The sequence below is a fragment of the Triticum urartu genome, chromosome 1 (assembly GCF_003073215.2).
Source record: "Triticum urartu cultivar G1812 chromosome 1, Tu2.1, whole genome shotgun sequence".
Lineage (NCBI taxonomy): Eukaryota > Viridiplantae > Streptophyta > Magnoliopsida > Poales > Poaceae > Triticum > Triticum urartu.
The window spans coordinates 257,121,213-257,126,826 of NC_053022.1; positions in this window are offsets into that span (position 1 = coordinate 257,121,213).

Below are 5,614 nucleotides of genomic sequence, written 5' to 3' on the forward strand. Positions count from 1 at the left end.
TAAGTTTTGTCTTATTTCGGACGTAAAAAGAGACCGTAAGAAAATATATAATCGCCGTAAAAAATATTTTATGTTATGTAAAATTACAAACGTAAAAACATAGTTTAAAATACACATAAACTACAAATTTTCTTGTCTTATGACCTATATTTTTATTTTTTTATGTCAAATTTTACGTAGTGAATCAATAGGAATGTAACTATTTGAATTCTAAACGTAATTTAATTATGAAATGATCATAAGATTACCTCGGGTGAAGAATAACTTATTCTGCACCCTGAATGATGAATAGTAACACTATATATATATATATATATATATATATATATCAGGATCTTTCCAACACACTGTGCTTGCCAAAGGATAAAATGTAAAAAAGGAAAGGTGAACATCACCATGACTCTTGCATAAGGTAGAAGATAAAAGTAAAAGATAGGCCCTTGGCAGAGGGAAGCAGAGGTTGCCATGCGCTTTCAGGGTTGGATGCACAAAATCTTAATGCGAAAGAACATCACTTTATATTGCCACTTGTGATATAGACCTTTATTATGCAGTCCGTCGCTTTTATTTCTTCCACATCACAAGATCGTATAAATCTTATTTCCTCCACACCAATCAATCATACATATTTAGAGAGCAATTTTTATTGCTTGCACCGATGACAACTTACTTGAAGGATCTTACTCAATCATGGCAAAACTGGGTTTAAGGGAATTTGGAAGCACAAGTAGTATCTCTACTTGGTGCAAAGAAGTTGGCTAGCATGAGGGGGAAAGGCAAGATTAACATGTTGGATGATCCATGACAATATACTTTATCTCAGATGTAAGAAAACATAACCCATTACGTTGTCTTCCTTTTCCAGTATCAACTCTTTAGCATGTCATATTTTAATGGGTGCTGACAATCATAAAAGATGTCCAAGATAGTATATCTATATGTGAACCTCTCTTTCTTTATTACTTCCTATTAATTGCAAAGATGACCAAAGCTATGTTTGTCAACTCTCAACAACTTTTAATCATCATACTCTTTCTATGTGAAGTCATTACTATCCATAAGATCAATATGATCTCTTTGTTTCTTTTTATTATTTTTCTCTTTTCTTTTATTTACTCAAGATCATAGCAAGATAACCAAGCCCTTGACTCAACACTAATCTTTATTATATAGCTCACAGACTCGATTACATAGAGGGATCATAAAGCAAAACTCAAAACTAGATCATACCAAAAACTTTATTCTACTAGATCAAGATAGTACTAAAAGGATTGAACTAAGAAAAACGGTAAAGATAGGAGTGTGATGGTGATACGATACCGGGGCACCTCCCCCAAGCTTGGTAGTTGCCAAGGGGAGTGCCCATACCCAAGTGATTATGTATCTTTCTTCAGAGGTGGTGGTGTGATATTCATGGCGGTGATACTCCTCAGGGTACGATTCTCTTCCTCGAGCTTATTGAGTTGCTGCTTGAGATCCATTATCTCCTTATGGAGTTTACCCGTGACGGTTAAAGCTCCTTGCACCCAAGGATGTTGCATAGCTGCGGGGGAACAAGTAACACTCTTTTTCATATTCTCGCAAGAAAGAAATCTAACATTGGAAGGGATAACCGAATTTGGAATAGCCGAGCTCTATAGTTCCCCCGTCGTGAATCCATCTCGGTGGCGAGAAGTGACTTCTTGATCCTCCTCCATGGCGTCTATCCTCTTCAAATCAATCTCCATCTCTTCCTCTGTTGCTGGCCCAAAGTGGTCAGCATCGCTATTTGTCCTTGATCTCGATGCCGGATGAGACACCCGGCTCTCCTCGACTGACTCTTGAGAAGATATCTTGCTCTAATCTGTAGCAGCAAAGCTTGAAATGAAAACAGAGGATAATTGCGTGATACGGGAGTTAAAACCTTCGGGAGATTGTATAATGATTTTTACCGACCAAAATACGTATCGTGCAAGAAAACGGAGTCCGGAGAGCACACGAGGTGCCCACAAGGCAGGGGGTGCGCCCAGGGGGGTAGGGCGCGCCCTCCACCCTAGTGTCCTTCCCGGACTGCTTCTTATTTTTCTATTTTCCAAAACGGAGAAAAATTGCCATTAGAACTGTTTTGGAGTCGGTTTACTTACCGTGCCACATACCTATTCGTTTTCAGAGCCTGAAACGTTCTGGAAAGTGTCCCTTATGTATTCCTCCGGGCTTACGGTTTCAATAACATTGGTTTCAACATTTATAGGATTACCTGAGATATAATGTTTGATTCTTTGACTGTTCACCACCTTCGGATTTGTACCTTCGAAGTTGTTGAGTTTTATGGCACCGGAACGATAGACCTCCTCGATAACGTAAGGGCCTTCCCATTTGGAGAGAAGTGTTCCTGCAAAAAATCTTAAACGAGAGTTGTATAACAATACATAATCACCTACATTAAACTCACGCTTTTGTATCCTTTTGTCATGCCATCTTTTAACTTTTTCTTTAAATAGCTTGGCATTTTCATAAGCCTGGGTTCTCCATTCATCAAGTGAGCTAATGTCAAATAACCTCTTTTCACCGGCAAGTTTGAAATCATAATTGAGCTCTTTAATAGCCCAATATGCCTTATGTTCAAGTTCGAGAGGTAAGTGACATGCTTTTCCATAAACCATTTTATACGGAGACATACCCATAGGATTTTTATATGCAGTTCTATAAGCCCATAATGCATCATCAAGTTTCTTGGACCAATTCTTTCTAGATTTGTTAACAGTCTTTTACAAAATTAATTTGAGCTCTCTATTACTCAATTCTACTTGACCACTAGATTGTGGGTGATAAGGAGATGCAATTCTATGATTAACATCATATTTAGAAAGCATTTTACGGAAAGCACCGTGAATAAAATGTGAACCACCATCAGTCATTAAATATCTAGGGACTCCAAACCTCGGAAAAATAACTTCTTTAAGCATCTTAATAGAGGTGTTATGATCAGCACTACTAGTTGGAATAGCTTCTACCCACTTAGTAACGTAATCAACAGAAACTAAAATATGTGTATATCCATTAGAGGCAGGAAACGGTCCCATATAATCAAAGCCCCAAACATCAAATGGTTCAATAACAAGTGAATAATTCATAGGCATTTCTTGAAGTCTACTAATATTACCAATTCTTTGACATTCATCACAAGATAAGACAAACTTATGAGCATCCTTGAAGAGAGTAGGCCAATAGAAACCGGATTGCAATACCTTATGTGCAGTTCTGTCTCCAGCGTGGTGTCCTCCATAAGCCTCGAAGTGACACTTGCGTAGGATCTGTTCTTGTTCATGCTCAGGTACACAACGTCTAATAACACCATCTACTCCTTCTTTATAAAGATGTGGGTCATCCCAAAAGTAATGTCTCAAATCATAGAAAAAACTTTTTCTTTTGTTGGTATGTGAAACTGGGTGGTATAAATTTAGCAACAATGTAATTAGAATAATCAGCATACCATGGAGTAGTACGAGAAGCATTTATGACATTTAATTGTTCACCAGGAAAGCTATCATCAATAGGTAGTGGGTCATCAAGAACATTTTCCAACCTAGACAAGTTGTCTGCAACGGGGTTCTCAGCTCCCTTTCTATCAATAATATGCAAATCAAATTCTTGTAGCAAGAGAACACATCTAATAAGTCTAGGTTTAGCATCTTTCTTTTCCATAAGATATTTAATAGCAACATGATCAGTGTGAATAGTTACTTTAGAATCAACAATGTAGGATCTGAACTTATCACATGCAAATACAACTGCTAAAAATTCTTTTTCAGTAGTAGCATAATTTCTCTGGGCATTGTCTAGAGTTTTACTAGCATATTGAATAACATTTAATTTCTTGTCAACTCTTTGCCCTAGAACAGCACCTACAACATAATCACTAGCATCACACATGATTTCAAAGGGTAAATTCCAATCAGGAGGCTGAACAATAGGTGCAGATATTAATGCTTTCTTAAGTATTTCAAATGCTTCTACACAATCATCATAAAAAACAAATGGTATATCTTTTTGTAATAAATTAGTCAGAAGCTAAGAAATTTTTGAGAAGTCCTTAATGAACCTCCTATAAAATCCGGTGTGACCAAGGAAACTTCTTATACCTTTGATGTCCTTGGGACACGGCATCTTTTCAATAGCATCAACTTTAGCTTTATCTTCAATACCTCTTTCTGAAATTTTATGCCCCAAGACAATGCCTTCATTAACCATAAAGTGGCACTTTTCCCAATTCAAGACAAGGTTAGTCTCTTCACATCTCTGCAAAACTCGATCAAGGTTGCTTAAGCAATCATCAAAAGAGGATCCATAAATGGAGAAATCATCCATGAAAACCTCACATATCTTTTCACAAAACTCAGAGAATATAGCCATCATGAATCTTTGAAAGGTAGCAGGTGCATTACATAAACCAAAAGGCATACGTCTATAGGCAAAAGTACCGAAAGGGCAAGTAAAAGTGGTCTTTGATTGATCATCAGCTGACACAGGTATTTGAGAGAAACCAGAGTAACCATCTAGAATGCAAAAATGTGTATGTTTGGATAACCTTTCTAGCATTTGATCAATAAAAGGTAAGGGGTAATGATCTTTTTAGTAGCCTTATTTAATTTGCGGAAATCAATTACCATCCTATAACCTGTAATAATTCTTTGCGGGATCAATTCATCTTTATCATTAGGAACGACAGTAATACCTCCCTTTTTAGGGACACAATGGACAAGACTTACCCACTGACTATCAGCAACGGGATAAATAATACCTGCCTCAAGAAGCTTTAGTATTTCCTTTCTTACCACTTCTTTCATCTTAGGATTCAGCCGTCGTTGGTGATCACGAACTGGTTTGGCGTCTTTCTCCAAATTTATTTTGTGTTGACATAGAGTGGGACTTATGCCCTTAAGATCATCAAGAGTATATCTAATAGCAGCGCGATGCTTCTTCAGGGTTTTTAATAATCTTTCTTGTTCATGCTCTGAAAGGTTAGCACTAATAATAACATGATATATCTTTTTCTCATCAAGATAAGCATATTTAAGAGTATCAGGTAACGGTTTAAGCTCAAACACGGTATCACCCTTGGGTGGAGGGGGATCCCCTAGGATTTCAACAGGCAGATTGTGTTTCAGGATAGGTTCCTGTTTAAAGAATACTTCATCTATTTCCCTTCTTTCATTCATAAACATATCATTTTCATGGTCAAGCAAATATTGTTCTAAAGGATCACTAGGAGGCACAGCAATAGAAGCAAGACCAATAATTTCATCTTTACTCGGCAATTCCTCTTCACGATGTTGTCTACTAAATTTAGAGAAATTAAACTCATGATACATATCATCCAGACCGATAGTAACAACATTCTTTTCGCAGTCTATCCTAGCATTAACAATATTCAAGAAGGGTCTTCCAAATATAATGGGACAAAAGCTATCTTGTGGGGAACCAAGAACAAGAAAATCGGCAGGATATTTAGTTTTCCCACACAGGACTTCAACATCTCTAACAATCCCAATTGGTGAAATAGTATCTCTATTGGCAAGCTTAATGGTAGCATCAATATCTTCTATTTCAGGAGGTGCAATATGATGCATAATTT